Raw genomic sequence first — 21,248 nt, 5'->3', positions numbered from 1 at the left:
ACCAGGAACTGGTCCCTCCAGTCCTCGACAAGTTCCACGTCGTGCTCCGTTCACCGTCAACATCTCTCGCCAGCTTCACCCCATCTCTCCTCTAGCTCTCGAACTGCTGCACGTGATGCCATCCGTCTGCAAACGGTCAGTATCGGTCTAAGCTGCTTTGCGAGCGAGCCGACGCACCGGAACAATTTGAACTCATCGCCTCTGCTCCGGCTTCAGTCCGTCCACTGTGAAAACCATCAGTTCTTACTCTGCAGGCTTGAGGATTCCCAAGTTCTCCGCAACCATCTCCAAAGCGGCATGTAAGTCACTGCCTGTTTACACCACCGACTCTGTTTGTGAATACTTTTCCATCGTCATTCTGCACAATCACTTCTGAAGTGACCGCTTGTGTCGAAAACAAGGAACAGTCCAAAGCGATTTCCCAAGGCGCGCCTCTGGAACGCTCAAATCAACCTAAAGTCAGGCGGCCATGCGCATGTCAGCGTCTCTCCTGCAACTTTTCCATTGCGATCAGGGATCACCGGTTTTTGCAAGCTGGAACAGCTGGCCGTCAGCAAGCTTACGAGCGAGGGAGTGTTTGATAGAGAGAGAGAGAGTGCAAAGGCCAGCATGGACGCGTCGCTGACTCAAAGAGTGTTTTGTGCGTTCGCAGATGTTGGTCAATGAAGAGTCGGAGAATTGGAATTGGTGCAGGATTGAGGGTTTGTCGATTTGATTATTTGACTGTTTTGGAATGCTCCTTACGCAGCCAATCAGAAGAAATGTGCCATGAGACTGGAAGCAAAAGGCATCGAATGGCTGCAGGAGGAGGGTGAGAGGCAATGCAAACCACCCTCGCGCCAGCAAGACCAGGTGCAGAGCTTCACCTTCATTCACTCGCCTCCGTCGCAGTTAAACGAAGGACGGAGCGCGCGAGCGACTCTGCACCTGCCGAAACCCGGGATTGAACCGGGGACCTTTAGATCTTCAGTCTAACGCTCTCCCAACTGAGCTATTTCGGCAGCTGCAGCCCGCTCGGCACGCTGCAGCACTTTGCTCGCTGCCACATTCACTTGGGATTTGCCCTGCGTTTTTGTTCCAAATCTCCTCACGACATCGACTCCTTCCGGCAAAATTTCCCAGCCTGTTTTCTCGCCGGACAGTTGGCTTCAGCCGCTGCCTCTTTATGCCGTCTATATCGACACTGTCGTTGATTCTGCACCATCATTTCTGAAGTTGACAGCTTGGCTCTGGTCGACTCGCTCGTCGAATGCACAACCAGGAACTGGTCACTCCAGTCCTCGACAAGTTCCACGTCGTGCTCCGTTCACCGTCAACATCTCTCGCCAGCTTCACCCCATCTCTCCTCTAGCTCTCGAACTGCTGCACGTGATGCCATCCGTCTGCAAACGGTCAGTATCGGTCTAAGCTGCTTTGCGAGCGAGCCGACGCACCGGAACAATTTGAACTCATCGCCTCTGCTCCGGCTTCAGTCCGTCCACTGTGAAAACCATCAGTTCTTACTCTGCAGGCTTGAGGATTCCCAAGTTCTCCGCAACCATCTCCAAAGCGGCATGTAAGTCACTGCCTGTTTACACCACCGACTCTGTTTGTGAATACTTTTCCATCGTCATTCTGCACAATCACTTCTGAAGTGACCGCTTGTGTCGAAAACAAGGTACAGTCCAAAGCGATTTCCCAAGGCGCGCCTCTGGAACGCTCAAATCAACCTAAAGTCAGGCGGCCATGCGCATGTCAGCGTCTCTCCTGCAACTTTTCCATTGCGATCAGGGATCACCGGTTTTTGCAAGCTGGAACAGCTGGCCGTCAGCAAGCTTACGAGCGAGGGAGTGTTTGATAGAGAGAGAGAGAGTGCAAAGGCCAGCATGGACGCGTCGCTGACTCAAAGAGTGTTTTGTGCGTTCGCAGATGTTGGTCAATGAAGAGTCGGAGAATTGGAATTGGTGCAGGATTGAGGGTTTGTCGATTTGATTATTTGACTGTTTTGGAATGCTCCTTACGCAGCCAATCAGAAGAAATGTGCCATGAGACTGGAAGCAAAAGGCATCGAATGGCTGCAGGAGGAGGGTGAGAGGCAATGCAAACCACCCTCGCGCCAGCAAGACCAGGTGCAGAGCTTCACCTTCATTCACTCGCCTCCGTCGCAGTTAAACGAAGGACGGAGCGCGCGAGCGACTCTGCACCTGCCGAAACCCAGGATTGAACCGGGGACCTTTAGATCTTCAGTCTAACGCTTACCCAACTGAGCTATTTCGGCAGCTGCAGCCAGTTCGGCACGCTGCAGCACTTTGCTCGCCGCCACATTCACTTGGGATTTGCCCTGCGTTTTTGTTCCAAATCTCCTCACGACATCGACTCCTTCCGGCAAAATTTCCCAGCCTGTTTTCTCGCCGGACAGTTGGCTTCAGCCGCTGCCTCTTTATGCCGTCTATATCGACACTGTCGTTGATTCTGCACCATCATTTCTGAAGTTGACAGCTTGGCTCTGGTCGACTCGCTCGTCGAATGCACAACCAGGAACTGGTCCCTCCAGTCCTCGACAAGTTCCACGTCGTGCTCCGTTCACCGTCAACATCTCTCGCCAGCTTCACCCCATCTCTCCTCTAGCTCTCGAACTGCTGCACGTGATGCCATCCGTCTGCAAACGGTCAGTATCGGTCTAAGCTGCTTTGCGAGCGAGCCGACGCACCGGAACAATTTGAACTCATCGCCTCTGCTCCGGCTTCAGTCCGTCCACTGTGAAAACCATCAGTTCTTACTCTGCAGGCTTGAGGATTCCCAAGTTCTCCGCAACCATCTCCAAAGCGGCATGTAAGTCACTGCCTGTTTACACCACCGACTCTGTTTGTGAATACTTTTCCATCGTCATTCTGCACAATCACTTCTGAAGTGACCGCTTGTGTCGAAAACAAGGAACAGTCCAAAGCGATTTCCCAAGGCGCGCCTCTGGAACGCTCAAATCAACCTAAAGTCAGGCGGCCATGCGCATGTCAGCGTCTCTCCTGCAACTTTTCCATTGCGATCAGGGATCACCGGTTTTTGCAAGCTGGAACAGCTGGCCGTCAGCAAGCTTACGAGCGAGGGAGTGTTTGATAGAGAGAGAGAGAGTGCAAAGGCCAGCATGGACGCGTCGCTGACTCAAAGAGTGTTTTGTGCGTTCGCAGATGTTGGTCAATGAAGAGTCGGAGAATTGGAATTGGTGCAGGATTGAGGGTTTGTCGATTTGATTATTTGACTGTTTTGGAATGCTCCTTACGCAGCCAATCAGAAGAAATGTGCCATGAGACTGGAAGCAAAAGGCATCGAATGGCTGCAGGAGGAGGGTGAGAGGCAATGCAAACCACCCTCGCGCCAGCAAGACCAGGTGCAGAGCTTCACCTTCATTCACTCGCCTCCGTCGCAGTTAAACGAAGGACGGAGCGCGCGAGCGACTCTGCACCTGCCGAAACCCGGGATTGAACCGGGGACCTTTAGATCTTCAGTCTAACGCTCTCCCAACTGAGCTATTTCGGCAGCGGCAGCCCGCTCGGCACGCTGCAGCACTTTGCTCGCTGCCACATTCACTTGGGATTTGCCCTGCGTTTTTGTTCCAAATCTCCTCACGACATCGACTCCTTCCGGCAAAATTTCCCAGCCTGTTTTCTCGCCGGACAGTTGGCTTCAGCCGCTGCCTCTTTATGCCGTCTATATCGACACTGTCGTTGATTCTGCACCATCATTTCTGAAGTTGACAGCTTGGCTCTGGTCGACTCGCTCGTCGAATGCACAACCAGGAACTGGTCACTCCAGTCCTCGACAAGTTCCACGTCGTGCTCCGTTCACCGTCAACATCTCTCGCCAGCTTCACCCCATCTCTCCTCTAGCTCTCGAACTGCTGCACGTGATGCCATCCGTCTGCAAACGGTCAGTATCGGTCTAAGCTGCTTTGCGAGCGAGCCGACGCACCGGAACAATTTGAACTCATCGCCTCTGCTCCGGCTTCAGTCCGTCCACTGTGAAAACCATCAGTTCTTACTCTGCAGGCTTGAGGATTCCCAAGTTCTCCGCAACCATCTCCAAAGCGGCATGTAAGTCACTGCCTGTTTACACCACCGACTCTGTTTGTGAATACTTTTCCATCGTCATTCTGCACAATCACTTCTGAAGTGACCGCTTGTGTCGAAAACAAGGTACAGTCCAAAGCGATTTCCCAAGGCGCGCCTCTGGAACGCTCAAATCAACCTAAAGTCAGGCGGCCATGCGCATGTCAGCGTCTCTCCTGCAACTTTTCCATTGCGATCAGGGATCACCGGTTTTTGCAAGCTGGAACAGCTGGCCGTCAGCAAGCTTACGAGCGAGGGAGTGTTTGATAGAGAGAGAGAGAGTGCAAAGGCCAGCATGGACGCGTCGCTGACTCAAAGAGTGTTTTGTGCGTTCGCAGATGTTGGTCAATGAAGAGTCGGAGAATTGGAATTGGTGCAGGATTGAGGGTTTGTCGATTTGATTATTTGACTGTTTTGGAATGCTCCTTACGCAGCCAATCAGAAGAAATGTGCCATGAGACTGGAAGCAAAAGGCATCGAATGGCTGCAGGAGGAGGGTGAGAGGCAATGCAAACCACCCTCGCGCCAGCAAGACCAGGTGCAGAGCTTCACCTTCATTCACTCGCCTCCGTCGCAGTTAAACGAAGGACGGAGCGCGCGAGCGACTCTGCACCTGCCGAAACCCGGGATTGAACCGGGGACCTTTAGATCTTCAGTCTAACGCTTACCCAACTGAGCTATTTCGGCAGCTGCAGCCCGCTCGGCACGCTGCAGCACTTTGCTCGCTGCCACATTCACTTGGGATTTGCCCTGCGTTTTTGTTCCAAATCTCCTCACGACATCGACTCCTTCTGGCAAAATTTCCCAGCCTGTTTTCTCGCCGGACAGTTGGCTTCAGCCGCTGCCTCTTTATGCCGTCTATATCGACACTGTCGTTGATTCTGCACCATCATTTCTGAAGTTGACAGCTTGGCTCTGGTCGACTCGCTCGTCGAATGCACAACCAGGAACTGGTCACTCCAGTCCTCGACAAGTTCCACGTCGTGCTCCGTTCACCGTCAACATCTCTCGCCAGCTTCACCCCATCTCTCCTCTAGCTCTCGAACTGCTGCACGTGATGCCATCCGTCTGCAAACGGTCAGTATCGGTCTAAGCTGCTTTGCGAGCGAGCCGACGCACCGGAACAATTTGAACTCATCGCCTCTGCTCCGGCTTCAGTCCGTCCACTGTGAAAACCATCAGTTCTTACTCTGCAGGCTTGAGGATTCCCAAGTTCTCCGCAACCATCTCCAAAGCGGCATGTAAGTCACTGCCTGTTTACACCACCGACTCTGTTTGTGAATACTTTTCCATCGTCATTCTGCACAATCACTTCTGAAGTGACCGCTTGTGTCGAAAACAAGGTACAGTCCAAAGCGATTTCCCAAGGCGCGCCTCTGGAACGCTCAAATCAACCTAAAGTCAGGCGGCCATGCGCATGTCAGCGTCTCTCCTGCAACTTTTCCATTGCGATCAGGGATCACCGGTTTTTGCAAGCTGGAACAGCTGGCCGTCAGCAAGCTTACGAGCGAGGGAGTGTTTGATAGAGAGAGAGAGAGTGCAAAGGCCAGCATGGACGCGTCGCTGACTCAAAGAGTGTTTTGTGCGTTCGCAGATGTTGGTCAATGAAGAGTCGGAGAATTGGAATTGGTGCAGGATTGAGGGTTTGTCGATTTGATTATTTGACTGTTTTGGAATGCTCCTTACGCAGCCAATCAGAAGAAATGTGCCATGAGACTGGAAGCAAAAGGCATCGAATGGCTGCAGGAGGAGGGTGAGAGGCAATGCAAACCACCCTCGCGCCAGCAAGACCAGGTGCAGAGCTTCACCTTCATTCACTCGCCTCCGTCGCAGTTAAACGAAGGACGGAGCGCGCGAGCGACTCTGCACCTGCCGAAACCCAGGATTGAACCGGGGACCTTTAGATCTTCAGTCTAACGCTTACCCAACTGAGCTATTTCGGCAGCTGCAGCCAGTTCGGCACGCTGCAGCACTTTGCTCGCCGCCACATTCACTTGGGATTTGCCCTGCGTTTTTGTTCCAAATCTCCTCACGACATCGACTCCTTCCGGCAAAATTTCCCAGCCTGTTTTCTCGCCGGACAGTTGGCTTCAGCCGCTGCCTCTTTATGCCGTCTATATCGACACTGTCGTTGATTCTGCACCATCATTTCTGAAGTTGACAGCTTGGCTCTGGTCGACTCGCTCGTCGAATGCACAACCAGGAACTGGTCCCTCCAGTCCTCGACAAGTTCCACGTCGTGCTCCGTTCACCGTCAACATCTCTCGCCAGCTTCACCCCATCTCTCCTCTAGCTCTCGAACTGCTGCACGTGATGCCATCCGTCTGCAAACGGTCAGTATCGGTCTAAGCTGCTTTGCGAGCGAGCCGACGCACCGGAACAATTTGAACTCATCGCCTCTGCTCCGGCTTCAGTCCGTCCACTGTGAAAACCATCAGTTCTTACTCTGCAGGCTTGAGGATTCCCAAGTTCTCCGCAACCATCTCCAAAGCGGCATGTAAGTCACTGCCTGTTTACACCACCGACTCTGTTTGTGAATACTTTTCCATCGTCATTCTGCACAATCACTTCTGAAGTGACCGCTTGTGTCGAAAACAAGGAACAGTCCAAAGCGATTTCCCAAGGCGCGCCTCTGGAACGCTCAAATCAACCTAAAGTCAGGCGGCCATGCGCATGTCAGCGTCTCTCCTGCAACTTTTCCATTGCGATCAGGGATCACCGGTTTTTGCAAGCTGGAACAGCTGGCCGTCAGCAAGCTTACGAGCGAGGGAGTGTTTGATAGAGAGAGAGAGAGTGCAAAGGCCAGCATGGACGCGTCGCTGACTCAAAGAGTGTTTTGTGCGTTCGCAGATGTTGGTCAATGAAGAGTCGGAGAATTGGAATTGGTGCAGGATTGAGGGTTTGTCGATTTGATTATTTGACTGTTTTGGAATGCTCCTTACGCAGCCAATCAGAAGAAATGTGCCATGAGACTGGAAGCAAAAGGCATCGAATGGCTGCAGGAGGAGGGTGAGAGGCAATGCAAACCACCCTCGCGCCAGCAAGACCAGGTGCAGAGCTTCACCTTCATTCACTCGCCTCCGTCGCAGTTAAACGAAGGACGGAGCGCGCGAGCGACTCTGCACCTGCCGAAACCCGGGATTGAACCGGGGACCTTTAGATCTTCAGTCTAACGCTCTCCCAACTGAGCTATTTCGGCAGCGGCAGCCCGCTCGGCACGCTGCAGCACTTTGCTCGCTGCCACATTCACTTGGGATTTGCCCTGCGTTTTTGTTCCAAATCTCCTCACGACATCGACTCCTTCCGGCAAAATTTCCCAGCCTGTTTTCTCGCCGGACAGTTGGCTTCAGCCGCTGCCTCTTTATGCCGTCTATATCGACACTGTCGTTGATTCTGCACCATCATTTCTGAAGTTGACAGCTTGGCTCTGGTCGACTCGCTCGTCGAATGCACAACCAGGAACTGGTCACTCCAGTCCTCGACAAGTTCCACGTCGTGCTCCGTTCACCGTCAACATCTCTCGCCAGCTTCACCCCATCTCTCCTCTAGCTCTCGAACTGCTGCACGTGATGCCATCCGTCTGCAAACGGTCAGTATCGGTCTAAGCTGCTTTGCGAGCGAGCCGACGCACCGGAACAATTTGAACTCATCGCCTCTGCTCCGGCTTCAGTCCGTCCACTGTGAAAACCATCAGTTCTTACTCTGCAGGCTTGAGGATTCCCAAGTTCTCCGCAACCATCTCCAAAGCGGCATGTAAGTCACTGCCTGTTTACACCACCGACTCTGTTTGTGAATACTTTTCCATCGTCATTCTGCACAATCACTTCTGAAGTGACCGCTTGTGTCGAAAACAAGGTACAGTCCAAAGCGATTTCCCAAGGCGCGCCTCTGGAACGCTCAAATCAACCTAAAGTCAGGCGGCCATGCGCATGTCAGCGTCTCTCCTGCAACTTTTCCATTGCGATCAGGGATCACCGGTTTTTGCAAGCTGGAACAGCTGGCCGTCAGCAAGCTTACGAGCGAGGGAGTGTTTGATAGAGAGAGAGAGAGTGCAAAGGCCAGCATGGACGCGTCGCTGACTCAAAGAGTGTTTTGTGCGTTCGCAGATGTTGGTCAATGAAGAGTCGGAGAATTGGAATTGGTGCAGGATTGAGGGTTTGTCGATTTGATTATTTGACTGTTTTGGAATGCTCCTTACGCAGCCAATCAGAAGAAATGTGCCATGAGACTGGAAGCAAAAGGCATCGAATGGCTGCAGGAGGAGGGTGAGAGGCAATGCAAACCACCCTCGCGCCAGCAAGACCAGGTGCAGAGCTTCACCTTCATTCACTCGCCTCCGTCGCAGTTAAACGAAGGACGGAGCGCGCGAGCGACTCTGCACCTGCCGAAACCCAGGATTGAACCGGGGACCTTTAGATCTTCAGTCTAACGCTTACCCAACTGAGCTATTTCGGCAGCTGCAGCCAGTTCGGCACGCTGCAGCACTTTGCTCGCCGCCACATTCACTTGGGATTTGCCCTGCGTTTTTGTTCCAAATCTCCTCACGACATCGACTCCTTCCGGCAAAATTTCCCAGCCTGTTTTCTCGCCGGACAGTTGGCTTCAGCCGCTGCCTCTTTATGCCGTCTATATCGACACTGTCGTTGATTCTGCACCATCATTTCTGAAGTTGACAGCTTGGCTCTGGTCGACTCGCTCGTCGAATGCACAACCAGGAACTGGTCCCTCCAGTCCTCGACAAGTTCCACGTCGTGCTCCGTTCACCGTCAACATCTCTCGCCAGCTTCACCCCATCTCTCCTCTAGCTCTCGAACTGCTGCACGTGATGCCATCCGTCTGCAAACGGTCAGTATCGGTCTAAGCTGCTTTGCGAGCGAGCCGACGCACCGGAACAATTTGAACTCATCGCCTCTGCTCCGGCTTCAGTCCGTCCACTGTGAAAACCATCAGTTCTTACTCTGCAGGCTTGAGGATTCCCAAGTTCTCCGCAACCATCTCCAAAGCGGCATGTAAGTCACTGCCTGTTTACACCACCGACTCTGTTTGTGAATACTTTTCCATCGTCATTCTGCACAATCACTTCTGAAGTGACCGCTTGTGTCGAAAACAAGGAACAGTCCAAAGCGATTTCCCAAGGCGCGCCTCTGGAACGCTCAAATCAACCTAAAGTCAGGCGGCCATGCGCATGTCAGCGTCTCTCCTGCAACTTTTCCATTGCGATCAGGGATCACCGGTTTTTGCAAGCTGGAACAGCTGGCCGTCAGCAAGCTTACGAGCGAGGGAGTGTTTGATAGAGAGAGAGAGAGTGCAAAGGCCAGCATGGACGCGTCGCTGACTCAAAGAGTGTTTTGTGCGTTCGCAGATGTTGGTCAATGAAGAGTCGGAGAATTGGAATTGGTGCAGGATTGAGGGTTTGTCGATTTGATTATTTGACTGTTTTGGAATGCTCCTTACGCAGCCAATCAGAAGAAATGTGCCATGAGACTGGAAGCAAAAGGCATCGAATGGCTGCAGGAGAAGGGTGAGAGGCAATGCAAACCACCCTCGCGCCAGCAAGACCAGGTGCAGAGCTTCACCTTCATTCACTCGCCTCCGTCGCAGTTAAACGAAGGACGGAGCGCTCGAGCGACTCTGCACCTGCCGAAACCCGAGATTGAACCGGGGACCTTTAGATCTTCAGTCTAACGCTCTCCCAACTGAGCTATTTCGGCAGCTGCAGCCAGTTCGGCACGCTGCAGCACTTTGCTCGCCGCCACATTCACTTGGGATTTGCCCTGCGTTTTTGTTCCAAATCTCCTCACGACATCGACTCCTTCCGGCAAAATTTCCCAGCCTGTTTTCTCGCCGGACAGTTGGCTTCAGCCGCTGCCTCTTTATGCCGTCTATATCGACACTGTCGTTGATTCTGCACCATCATTTCTGAAGTTGACAGCTTGGCTCTGGTCGACTCGCTCGTCGAATGCACAACCAGGAACTGGTCCCTCCAGTCCTCGACAAGTTCCACGTCGTGCTCCGTTCACCGTCAACATCTCTCGCCAGCTTCACCCCATCTCTCCTCTAGCTCTCGAACTGCTGCACGTGATGCCATCCGTCTGCAAACGGTCAGTATCGGTCTAAGCTGCTTTGCGAGCGAGCCGACGCACCGGAACAATTTGAACTCATCGCCTCTGCTCCGGCTTCAGTCCGTCCACTGTGAAAACCATCAGTTCTTACTCTGCAGGCTTGAGGATTCCCAAGTTCTCCGCAACCATCTCCAAAGCGGCATGTAAGTCACTGCCTGTTTACACCACCGACTCTGTTTGTGAATACTTTTCCATCGTCATTCTGCACAATCACTTCTGAAGTGACCGCTTGTGTCGAAAACAAGGAACAGTCCAAAGCGATTTCCCAAGGCGCGCCTCTGGAACGCTCAAATCAACCTAAAGTCAGGCGGCCATGCGCATGTCAGCGTCTCTCCTGCAACTTTTCCATTGCGATCAGGGATCACCGGTTTTTGCAAGCTGGAACAGCTGGCCGTCAGCAAGCTTACGAGCGAGGGAGTGTTTGATAGAGAGAGAGAGAGTGCAAAGGCCAGCATGGACGCGTCGCTGACTCAAAGAGTGTTTTGTGCGTTCGCAGATGTTGGTCAATGAAGAGTCGGAGAATTGGAATTGGTGCAGGATTGAGGGTTTGTCGATTTGATTATTTGACTGTTTTGGAATGCTCCTTACGCAGCCAATCAGAAGAAATGTGCCATGAGACTGGAAGCAAAAGGCATCGAATGGCTGCAGGAGAAGGGTGAGAGGCAATGCAAACCACCCTCGCGCCAGCAAGACCAGGTGCAGAGCTTCACCTTCATTCACTCGCCTCCGTCGCAGTTAAACGAAGGACGGAGCGCTCGAGCGACTCTGCACCTGCCGAAACCCGAGATTGAACCGGGGACCTTTAGATCTTCAGTCTAACGCTCTCCCAACTGAGCTATTTCGGCAGCTGCAGCCAGTTCGGCACGCTGCAGCACTTTGCTCGCCGCCACATTCACTTGGGATTTGCCCTGCGTTTTTGTTCCAAATCTCCTCACGACATCGACTCCTTCCGGCAAAATTTCCCAGCCTGTTTTCTCGCCGGACAGTTGGCTTCAGCCGCTGCCTCTTTATGCCGTCTATATCGACACTGTCGTTGATTCTGCACAATCATTTCTGAAGTTGACAGCTTGGCTCTGGTCGACTCGCTCGTCGAATGCACAACCAGGAACTGGTCACTCCAGTCCTCGACAAGTTCCACGTCGTGCTCCGTTCACCGTCAACATCTCTCGCCAGCTTCACCCCATCTCTCCTCTAGCTCTCGAACTGCTGCACGTGATGCCATCCGTCTGCAAACGGTCAGTATCGGTCTAAGCTGCTTTGCGAGCGAGCCGACGCACCGGAACAATTTGAACTCATCGCCTCTGCTCCGGCTTCAGTCCGTCCACTGTGAAAACCATCAGTTCTTACTCTGCAGGCTTGAGGATTCCCAAGTTCTCCGCAACCATCTCCAAAGCGGCATGTAAGTCACTGCCTGTTTACACCACCGACTCTGTTTGTGAATACTTTTCCATCGTCATTCTGCACAATCACTTCTGAAGTGACCGCTTGTGTCGAAAACAAGGTACAGTCCAAAGCGATTTCCCAAGGCGCGCCTCTGGAACGCTCAAATCAACCTAAAGTCAGGCGGCCATGCGCATGTCAGCGTCTCTCCTGCAACTTTTCCATTGCGATCAGGGATCACCGGTTTTTGCAAGCTGGAACAGCTGGCCGTCAGCAAGCTTACGAGCGAGGGAGTGTTTGATAGAGAGAGAGAGAGTGCAAAGGCCAGCATGGACGCGTCGCTGACTCAAAGAGTGTTTTGTGCGTTCGCAGATGTTGGTCAATGAAGAGTCGGAGAATTGGAATTGGTGCAGGATTGAGGGTTTGTCGATTTGATTATTTGACTGTTTTGGAATGCTCCTTACGCAGCCAATCAGAAGAAATGTGCCATGAGACTGGAAGCAAAAGGCATCGAATGGCTGCAGGAGGAGGGTGAGAGGCAATGCAAACCACCCTCGCGCCAGCAAGACCAGGTGCAGAGCTTCACCTTCATTCACTCGCCTCCGTCGCAGTTAAACGAAGGACGGAGCGCGCGAGCGACTCTGCACCTGCCGAAACCCGGGATTGAACCGGGGACCTTTAGATCTTCAGTCTAACGCTCTCCCAACTGAGCTATTTCGGCAGCTGCAGCCCGCTCGGCACGCTGCAGCACTTTGCTCGCCGCCACATTCACTTGGGATTTGCCCTGCGTTTTTGTTCCAAATCTCCTCACGACATCGACTCCTTCCGGCAAAATTTCCCAGCCTGTTTTCTCGCCGGACAGTTGGCTTCAGCCGCTGCCTCTTTATGCCGTCTATATCGACACTGTCGTTGATTCTGCACCATCATTTCTGAAGTTGACAGCTTGGCTCTGGTCGACTCGCTCGTCGAATGCACAACCAGGAACTGGTCCCTCCAGTCCTCGACAAGTTCCACGTCGTGCTCCGTTCACCGTCAACATCTCTCGCCAGCTTCACCCCATCTCTCCTCTAGCTCTCGAACTGCTGCACGTGATGCCATCCGTCTGCAAACGGTCAGTATCGGTCTAAGCTGCTTTGCGAGCGAGCCGACGCACCGGAACAATTTGAACTCATCGCCTCTGCTCCGGCTTCAGTCCGTCCACTGTGAAAACCATCAGTTCTTACTCTGCAGGCTTGAGGATTCCCAAGTTCTCCGCAACCATCTCCAAAGCGGCATGTAAGTCACTGCCTGTTTACACCACCGACTCTGTTTGTGAATACTTTTCCATCGTCATTCTGCACAATCACTTCTGAAGTGACCGCTTGTGTCGAAAACAAGGAACAGTCCAAAGCGATTTCCCAAGGCGCGCCTCTGGAACGCTCAAATCAACCTAAAGTCAGGCGGCCATGCGCATGTCAGCGTCTCTCCTGCAACTTTTCCATTGCGATCAGGGATCACCGGTTTTTGCAAGCTGGAACAGCTGGCCGTCAGCAAGCTTACGAGCGAGGGAGTGTTTGATAGAGAGAGAGAGAGTGCAAAGGCCAGCATGGACGCGTCGCTGACTCAAAGAGTGTTTTGTGCGTTCGCAGATGTTGGTCAATGAAGAGTCGGAGAATTGGAATTGGTGCAGGATTGAGGGTTTGTCGATTTGATTATTTGACTGTTTTGGAATGCTCCTTACGCAGCCAATCAGAAGAAATGTGCCATGAGACTGGAAGCAAAAGGCATCGAATGGCTGCAGGAGGAGGGTGAGAGGCAATGCAAACCACCCTCGCGCCAGCAAGACCAGGTGCAGAGCTTCACCTTCATTCACTCGCCTCCGTCGCAGTTAAACGAAGGACGGAGCGCGCGAGCGACTCTGCACCTGCCGAAACCCGGGATTGAACCGGGGACCTTTAGATCTTCAGTCTAACGCTCTCCCAACTGAGCTATTTCGGCGGCTGCAGCCCGCTCGGCACGCTGCAGCACTTTGCTCGCCGCCACATTCACTTGGGATTTGCCCTGCGTTTTTGTTCCAAATCTCCTCACGACATCGACTCCTTCCGGCAAAATTTCCCAGCCTGTTTTCTCGCCGGACAGTTGGCTTCAGCCGCTGCCTCTTTATGCCGTCTATATCGACACTGTCGTTGATTCTGCACCATCATTTCTGAAGTTGACAGCTTGGCTCTGGTCGACTCGCTCGTCGAATGCACAACCAGGAACTGGTCCCTCCAGTCCTCGACAAGTTCCACGTCGTGCTCCGTTCACCGTCAACATCTCTCGCCAGCTTCACCCCATCTCTCCTCTAGCTCTCGAACTGCTGCACGTGATGCCATCCGTCTGCAAACGGTCAGTATCGGTCTAAGCTGCTTTGCGAGCGAGCCGACGCACCGGAACAATTTGAACTCATCGCCTCTGCTCCGGCTTCAGTCCGTCCACTGTGAAAACCATCAGTTCTTACTCTGCAGGCTTGAGGATTCCCAAGTTCTCCGCAACCATCTCCAAAGCGGCATGTAAGTCACTGCCTGTTTACACCACCGACTCTGTTTGTGAATACTTTTCCATCGTCATTCTGCACAATCACTTCTGAAGTGACCGCTTGTGTCGAAAACAAGGAACAGTCCAAAGCGATTTCCCAAGGCGCGCCTCTGGAACGCTCAAATCAACCTAAAGTCAGGCGGCCATGCGCATGTCAGCGTCTCTCCTGCAACTTTTCCATTGCGATCAGGGATCACCGGTTTTTGCAAGCTGGAACAGCTGGCCGTCAGCAAGCTTACGAGCGAGGGAGTGTTTGATAGAGAGAGAGAGAGTGCAAAGGCCAGCATGGACGCGTCGCTGACTCAAAGAGTGTTTTGTGCGTTCGCAGATGTTGGTCAATGAAGAGTCGGAGAATTGGAATTGGTGCAGGATTGAGGGTTTGTCGATTTGATTATTTGACTGTTTTGGAATGCTCCTTACGCAGCCAATCAGAAGAAATGTGCCATGAGACTGGAAGCAAAAGGCATCGAATGGCTGCAGGAGGAGGGTGAGAGGCAATGCAAACCACCCTCGCGCCAGCAAGACCAGGTGCAGAGCTTCACCTTCATTCACTCGCCTCCGTCGCAGTTAAACGAAGGACGGAGCGCGCGAGCGACTCTGCACCTGCCGAAACCCGGGATTGAACCGGGGACCTTTAGATCTTCAGTCTAACGCTCTCCCAACTGAGCTATTTCGGCAGCTGCAGCCAGCTCGGCACGCTGCAGCACTTTGCTCGCCGCCACATTCACTTGGGATTTGCCCTGCGTTTTTGTTCCAAATCTCCTCACGACATCGACTCCTTCCGGCAAAATTTCCCAGCCTGTTTTCTCGCCGGACAGTTGGCTTCAGCCGCTGCCTCTTTATGCCGTCTATATCGACACTGTCGTTGATTCTGCACCATCATTTCTGAAGTTGACAGCTTGGCTCTGGTCGACTCGCTCGTCGAATGCACAACCAGGAACTGGTCCCTCCAGTCCTCGACAAGTTCCACGTCGTGCTCCGTTCACCGTCAACATCTCTCGCCAGCTTCACCCCATCTCTCCTCTAGCTCTCGAACTGCTGCACGTGATGCCATCCGTCTGCAAACGGTCAGTATCGGTCTAAGCTGCTTTGCGAGCGAGCCGACGCACCGGAACAATTTGAACTCATCGCCTCTGCTCCGGCTTCAGTCCGTCCACTGTGAAAACCATCAGTTCTTACTCTGCAGGCTTGAGGATTCCCAAGTTCTCCGCAACCATCTCCAAAGCGGCATGTAAGTCACTGCCTGTTTACACCACCGACTCTGTTTGTGAATACTTTTCCATCGTCATTCTGCACAATCACTTCTGAAGTGACCGCTTGTGTCGAAAACAAGGTACAGTCCAAAGCGATTTCCCAAGGCGCGCCTCTGGAACGCTCAAATCAACCTAAAGTCAGGCGGCCATGCGCATGTCAGCGTCTCTCCTGCAACTTTTCCATTGCGATCAGGGATCACCGGTTTTTGCAAGCTGGAACAGCTGGCCGTCAGCAAGCTTACGAGCGAGGGAGTGTTTGATAGAGAGAGAGAGAGTGCAAAGGCCAGCATGGACGCGTCGCTGACTCAAAGAGTGTTTTGTGCGTTCGCAGATGTTGGTCAATGAAGAGTCGGAGAATTGGAATTGGTGCAGGATTGAGGGTTTGTCGATTTGATTATTTGACTGTTTTGGAATGCTCCTTACGCAGCCAATCAGAAGAAATGTGCCATGAGACTGGAAGCAAAAGGCATCGAATGGCTGCAGGAGGAGGGTGAGAGGCAATGCAAACCACCCTCGCGCCAGCAAGACCAGGTGCAGAGCTTCACCTTCATTCACTCGCCTCCGTCGCAGTTAAACGAAGGACGGAGCGCGCGAGCGACTCTGCACCTGCCGAAACCCAGGATTGAACCGGGGACCTTTAGATCTTCAGTCTAACGCTTACCCAACTGAGCTATTTCAGCAGCTGCAGCCAGTTCGGCACGCTGCAGCACTTTGCTCGCCGCCACATTCACTTGGGATTTGCCCTGCGTTTTTGTTCCAAATCTCCTCACGACATCGACTCCTTCCGGCAAAATTTCCCAGCCTGTTTTCTCGCCGGACAGTTGGCTTCAGCCGCTGCCTCTTTATGCCGTCTATATCGACACTGTCGTTGATTCTGCACAATCATTTCTGAAGTTGACAGCTTGGCTCTGGTCGACTCGCTCGTCGAATGCACAACCAGGAACTGGTCACTCCAGTCCTCGACAAGTTCCACGTCGTGCTCCGTTCACCGTCAACATCTCTCGCCAGCTTCACCCCATCTCTCCTCTAGCTCTCGAACTGCTGCACGTGATGCCATCCGTCTGCAAACGGTCAGTATCGGTCTAAGCTGCTTTGCGAGCGAGCCGACGCACCGGAACAATTTGAACTCATCGCCTCTGCTCCGGCTTCAGTCCGTCCACTGTGAAAACCATCAGTTCTTACTCTGCAGGCTTGAGGATTCCCAAGTTCTCCGCAACCATCTCCAAAGCGGCATGTAAGTCACTGCCTGTTTACACCACCGACTCTGTTTGTGAATACTTTTCCATCGTCATTCTGCACAATCACTTCTGAAGTGACCGCTTGTGTCGAAAACAAGGAACAGTCCAAAGCGATTTCCCAAGGCGCGCCTCTGGAACGCTCAAATCAACCTAAAGTCAGGCGGCCATGCGCATGTCAGCGTCTCTCCTGCAACTTTTCCATTGCGATCAGGGATCACCGGTTTTTGCAAGCTGGAACAGCTGGCCGTCAGCAAGCTTACGAGCGAGGGAGTGTTTGATAGAGAGAGAGAGAGTGCAAAGGCCAGCATGGACGCGTCGCTGACTCAAAGAGTGTTTTGTGCGTTCGCAGATGTTGGTCAATGAAGAGTCGGAGAATTGGAATTGGTGCAGGATTGAGGGTTTGTCGATTTGATTATTTGACTGTTTTGGAATGCTCCTTACGCAGCCAATCAGAAGAAATGTGCCATGAGACTGGAAGCAAAAGGCATCGAATGGCTGCAGGAGGAGGGTGAGAGGCAATGCAAACCACCCTCGCGCCAGCAAGACCAGGTGCAGAGCTTCACCTTCATTCACTCGCCTCCGTCGCAGTTAAACGAAGGACGGAGCGCGCGAGCGACTCTGCACCTGCCGAAACCCGGGATTGAACCGGGGACCTTTAGATCTTCAGTCTAACGCTCTCCCAACTGAGCTATTTCGGCAGCTGCAGCCAGTTCGGCACACTGCAGCACTTTGCTCGCCGCCACATTCACTTGGGATTTGCCCTGCGTTTTTGTTCCAAATCTCCTCACGACATCGACTCCTTCCGGCAAAATTTCCCAGCCTGTTTTCTCGCCGGACAGTTGGCTTCAGCCGCTGCCTCTTTATGCCGTCTATATCGACACTGTCGTTGATTCTGCACAATCATTTCTGAAGTTGACAGCTTGGCTCTGGTCGACTCGCTCGTCGAATGCACAACCAGGAACTGGTCACTCCAGTCCTCGACAAGTTCCACGTCGTGCTCCGTTCACCGTCAACATCTCTCGCCAGCTTCACCCCATCTCTCCTCTAGCTCTCGAACTGCTGCACGTGATGCCATCCGTCTGCAAACGGTCAGTATCGGTCTAAGCTGCTTTGCGAGCGAGCCGACGCACCGGAACAATTTGAACTCATCGCCTCTGCTCCGGCTTCAGTCCGTCCACTGTGAAAACCATCAGTTCTTACTCTGCAGGCTTGAGGATTCCCAAGTTCTCCGCAACCATCTCCAAAGCGGCATGTAAGTCACTGCCTGTTTACACCACCGACTCTGTTTGTGAATACTTTTCCATCGTCATTCTGCACAATCACTTCTGAAGTGACCGCTTGTGTCGAAAACAAGGTACAGTCCAAAGCGATTTCCCAAGGCGCGCCTCTGGAACGCTCAAATCAACCTAAAGTCAGGCGGCCATGCGCATGTCAGCGTCTCTCCTGCAACTTTTCCATTGCGATCAGGGATCACCGGTTTTTGCAAGCTGGAACAGCTGGCCGTCAGCAAGCTTACGAGCGAGGGAGTGTTTGATAGAGAGAGAGAGAGTGCAAAGGCCAGCATGGACGCGTCGCTGACTCAAAGAGTGTTTTGTGCGTTCGCAGATGTTGGTCAATGAAGAGTCGGAGAATTGGAATTGGTGCAGGATTGAGGGTTTGTCGATTTGATTATTTGACTGTTTTGGAATGCTCCTTACGCAGCCAATCAGAAGAAATGTGCCATGAGACTGGAAGCAAAAGGCATCGAATGGCTACAGGAGGAGGGTGAGAGGCAATGCAAACCACCCTCGCGCCAGCAAGACCAGGTGCAGAGCTTCACCTTCATTCACTCGCCTCCGTCGCAGTTAAACGAAGGACGGAGCGCGCGAGCGACTCTGCACCTGCCGAAACCCGGGATTGAACCGGGGACCTTTAGATCTTCAGTCTAACGCTTACCCAACTGAGCTATTTCAGCAGCTGCAGCCAGCTCGGCACGCTGCAGCACTTTGCTCGCTGCCACATTCACTTGGGATTTGCCCTGCGTTTTTGTTCCAAATCTCCTCACGACATCGACTCCTTCCGGCAAAATTTCCCAGCCTGTTTTCTCGCCGGACAGTTGGCTTCAGCCGCTGCCTCTTTATGCCGTCTATATCGACACTGTCGTTGATTCTGCACCATCATTTCTGAAGTTGACAGCTTGGCTCTGGTCGACTCGCTCGTCGAATGCACAACCAGGAACTGGTCACTCCAGTCCTCGACAAGTTCCACGTCGTGCTCCGTTCACCGTCAACATCTCTCGCCAGCTTCACCCCATCTCTCCTCTAGCTCTCGAACTGCTGCACGTGATGCCATCCGTCTGCAAACGGTCAGTATCGGTCTAAGCTGCTTTGCGAGCGAGCCGACGCACCGGAACAATTTGAACTCATCGCCTCTGCTCCGGCTTCAGTCCGTCCACTGTGAAAACCATCAGTTCTTACTCTGCAGGCTTGAGGATTCCCAAGTTCTCCGCAACCATCTCCAAAGCGGCATGTAAGTCACTGCCTGTTTACACCACCGACTCTGTTTGTGAATACTTTTCCATCGTCATTCTGCACAATCACTTCTGAAGTGACCGCTTGTGTCGAAAACAAGGTACAGTCCAAAGCGATTTCCCAAGGCGCGCCTCTGGAACGCTCAAATCAACCTAAAGTCAGGCGGCCATGCGCATGTCAGCGTCTCTCCTGCAACTTTTCCATTGCGATCAGGGATCACCGGTTTTTGCAAGCTGGAACAGCTGGCCGTCAGCAAGCTTACGAGCGAGGGAGTGTTTGATAGAGAGAGAGAGAGTGCAAAGGCCAGCATGGACGCGTCGCTGACTCAAAGAGTGTTTTGTGCGTTCGCAGATGTTGGTCAATGAAGAGTCGGAGAATTGGAATTGGTGCAGGATTGAGGGTTTGTCGATTTGATTATTTGACTGTTTTGGAATGCTCCTTACGCAGCCAATCAGAAGAAATGTGCCATGAGACTGGAAGCAAAAGGCATCGAATGGCTGCAGGAGGAGGGTGAGAGGCAATGCAAACCACCCTCGCGCCAGCAAGACCAGGTGCAGAGCTTCACCTTCATTCACTCGCCTCCGTCGCAGTTAAACGAAGGACGGAGCGCGCGAGCGACTCTGCACCTGCCGAAACCCGGGATTGAACCGGGGACCTTTAGATCTTCAGTCTAACGCTCTCCCAACTGAGCTATTTCGGCAGCTGCAGCCAGCTCGGCACGCTGCAGCACTTTGCTCGCCGCCACATTCACTTGGGATTTGCCCTGCGTTTTTGTTCCAAATCTCCTCACGACATCGACTCCTTCCGGCAAAATTTCCCAGCCTGTTTTCTCGCCGGACAGTTGGCTTCAGCCGCTGCCTCTTTATGCCGTCTATATCGACACTGTCGTTGATTCTGCACCATCATTTCTGAAGTTGACAGCTTGGCTCTGGTCGACTCGCTCGTCGAATGCACAACCAGGAACTGGTCCCTCCAGTCCTCGACAAGTTCCACGTCGTGCTCCGTTCACCGTCAACATCTCTCGCCAGCTTCACCCCATCTCTCCTCTAGCTCTCGAACTGCTGCACGTGATGCCATCCGTCTGCAAACGGTCAGTATCGGTCTAAGCTGCTTTGCGAGCGAGCCGACGCACCGGAACAATTTGAACTCATCGCCTCTGCTCCGGCTTCAGTCCGTCCACTGTGAAAACCATCAGTTCTTACTCTGCAGGCTTGAGGATTCCCAAGTTCTCCGCAACCATCTCCAAAGCGGCATGTAAGTCACTGCCTGTTTACACCACCGACTCTGTTTGTGAATACTTTTCCATCGTCATTCTGCACAATCACTTCTGAAGTGACCGCTTGTGTCGAAAACAAGGTACAGTCCAAAGCGATTTCCCAAGGCGCGCCTCTGGAACGCTCAAATCAACCTAAAGTCAGGCGGCCATGCGCATGTCAGCGTCTCTCCTGCAACTTTTCCATTGCGATCAGGGATCACCGGTTTTTGCAAGCTGGAACAGCTGGCCGTCAGCAAGCTTACGAGCGAGGGAGTGTTTGATAGAGAGAGAGAGAGTGCAAAGGCCAGCATGGACGCGTCGCTGACTCAAAGAGTGTTTTGTGCGTTCGCAGATGTTGGTCAATGAAGAGTCGGAGAATTGGAATTGGTGCAGGATTGAGGGTTTGTCGATTTGATTATTTGACTGTTTTGGAATGCTCCTTACGCAGCCAATCAGAAGAAATGTGCCATGAGACTGGAAGCAAAAGGCATCGAATGGCTGCAGGAGGAGGGTGAGAGGCAATGCAAACCACCCTCGCGCCAGCAAGACCAGGTGCAGAGCTTCACCTTCATTCACTCGCCTCCGTCGCAGTTAAACGAAGGACGGAGCGCGCGAGCGACTCTGCACCTGCCGAAACCCGGGATTGAACCGGGGACCTTTAGATCTTCAGTCTAACGCTCTCCCAACTGAGCTATTTCGGCAGCTGCAGCCAGTTCGGCACGCTGCAGCACTTTGCTCGCCGCCACATTCACTTGGGATTTGCCCTGCGTTTTTGTTCCAAATCTCCTCACGACATCGACTCCTTCCGGCAAAATTTCCCAGCCTGTTTTCTCGCCGGACAGTTGGCTTCAG

The 21,248-nt window shown here is 52.9% G+C and overlaps 17 non-coding genes across 17 annotated transcripts; all 17 read right to left on the bottom strand.

The window, feature by feature from the left end:
* Positions 1-928: 928 nt before the first annotated feature.
* Positions 929-1,001, bottom strand: trnaf-gaa (transfer RNA phenylalanine (anticodon GAA)). The gene has a single exon. It is a non-coding gene; the product is annotated as a tRNA-Phe (tRNA).
* Positions 1,002-2,184: 1,183 nt separating this feature from the next.
* Positions 2,185-2,257, bottom strand: trnaf-gaa (transfer RNA phenylalanine (anticodon GAA)). Its single transcript has one exon. It is a non-coding gene; the product is annotated as a tRNA-Phe (tRNA).
* A 1,183-nt stretch (positions 2,258-3,440) lies between these two features.
* trnaf-gaa (transfer RNA phenylalanine (anticodon GAA)) lies at positions 3,441-3,513 on the bottom strand. The gene has a single exon. It is a non-coding gene; the product is annotated as a tRNA-Phe (tRNA).
* Positions 3,514-4,696: 1,183 nt separating this feature from the next.
* trnaf-gaa (transfer RNA phenylalanine (anticodon GAA)) lies at positions 4,697-4,769 on the bottom strand. Its single transcript has one exon. It is a non-coding gene; the product is annotated as a tRNA-Phe (tRNA).
* Positions 4,770-5,952: 1,183 nt separating this feature from the next.
* On the bottom strand, positions 5,953-6,025 carry trnaf-gaa (transfer RNA phenylalanine (anticodon GAA)). Its single transcript has one exon. It is a non-coding gene; the product is annotated as a tRNA-Phe (tRNA).
* Positions 6,026-7,208: 1,183 nt separating this feature from the next.
* Positions 7,209-7,281, bottom strand: trnaf-gaa (transfer RNA phenylalanine (anticodon GAA)). Its single transcript has one exon. It is a non-coding gene; the product is annotated as a tRNA-Phe (tRNA).
* A 1,183-nt stretch (positions 7,282-8,464) lies between these two features.
* Positions 8,465-8,537, bottom strand: trnaf-gaa (transfer RNA phenylalanine (anticodon GAA)). Its single transcript has one exon. It is a non-coding gene; the product is annotated as a tRNA-Phe (tRNA).
* A 1,183-nt stretch (positions 8,538-9,720) lies between these two features.
* trnaf-gaa (transfer RNA phenylalanine (anticodon GAA)) lies at positions 9,721-9,793 on the bottom strand. The gene has a single exon. It is a non-coding gene; the product is annotated as a tRNA-Phe (tRNA).
* Positions 9,794-10,976: 1,183 nt separating this feature from the next.
* Positions 10,977-11,049, bottom strand: trnaf-gaa (transfer RNA phenylalanine (anticodon GAA)). Its single transcript has one exon. It is a non-coding gene; the product is annotated as a tRNA-Phe (tRNA).
* A 1,183-nt stretch (positions 11,050-12,232) lies between these two features.
* trnaf-gaa (transfer RNA phenylalanine (anticodon GAA)) lies at positions 12,233-12,305 on the bottom strand. Its single transcript has one exon. It is a non-coding gene; the product is annotated as a tRNA-Phe (tRNA).
* A 1,183-nt stretch (positions 12,306-13,488) lies between these two features.
* On the bottom strand, positions 13,489-13,561 carry trnaf-gaa (transfer RNA phenylalanine (anticodon GAA)). The gene has a single exon. It is a non-coding gene; the product is annotated as a tRNA-Phe (tRNA).
* A 1,183-nt stretch (positions 13,562-14,744) lies between these two features.
* Positions 14,745-14,817, bottom strand: trnaf-gaa (transfer RNA phenylalanine (anticodon GAA)). Its single transcript has one exon. It is a non-coding gene; the product is annotated as a tRNA-Phe (tRNA).
* A 1,183-nt stretch (positions 14,818-16,000) lies between these two features.
* trnaf-gaa (transfer RNA phenylalanine (anticodon GAA)) lies at positions 16,001-16,073 on the bottom strand. Its single transcript has one exon. It is a non-coding gene; the product is annotated as a tRNA-Phe (tRNA).
* Positions 16,074-17,256: 1,183 nt separating this feature from the next.
* trnaf-gaa (transfer RNA phenylalanine (anticodon GAA)) lies at positions 17,257-17,329 on the bottom strand. Its single transcript has one exon. It is a non-coding gene; the product is annotated as a tRNA-Phe (tRNA).
* Positions 17,330-18,512: 1,183 nt separating this feature from the next.
* Positions 18,513-18,585, bottom strand: trnaf-gaa (transfer RNA phenylalanine (anticodon GAA)). Its single transcript has one exon. It is a non-coding gene; the product is annotated as a tRNA-Phe (tRNA).
* Positions 18,586-19,768: 1,183 nt separating this feature from the next.
* trnaf-gaa (transfer RNA phenylalanine (anticodon GAA)) lies at positions 19,769-19,841 on the bottom strand. Its single transcript has one exon. It is a non-coding gene; the product is annotated as a tRNA-Phe (tRNA).
* Positions 19,842-21,024: 1,183 nt separating this feature from the next.
* On the bottom strand, positions 21,025-21,097 carry trnaf-gaa (transfer RNA phenylalanine (anticodon GAA)). Its single transcript has one exon. It is a non-coding gene; the product is annotated as a tRNA-Phe (tRNA).
* Positions 21,098-21,248: the final 151 nt, after the last annotated feature.

Source organism: Chiloscyllium punctatum, chromosome 12 (assembly GCF_047496795.1).
Source record: "Chiloscyllium punctatum isolate Juve2018m chromosome 12, sChiPun1.3, whole genome shotgun sequence".
In the NCBI taxonomy this organism is placed as follows: Eukaryota; Metazoa; Chordata; class Chondrichthyes; order Orectolobiformes; family Hemiscylliidae; genus Chiloscyllium; species Chiloscyllium punctatum.
Note: the sequence above shows the minus strand (reverse complement) of the source record. Positions and strands in the feature narration are given on the sequence as shown.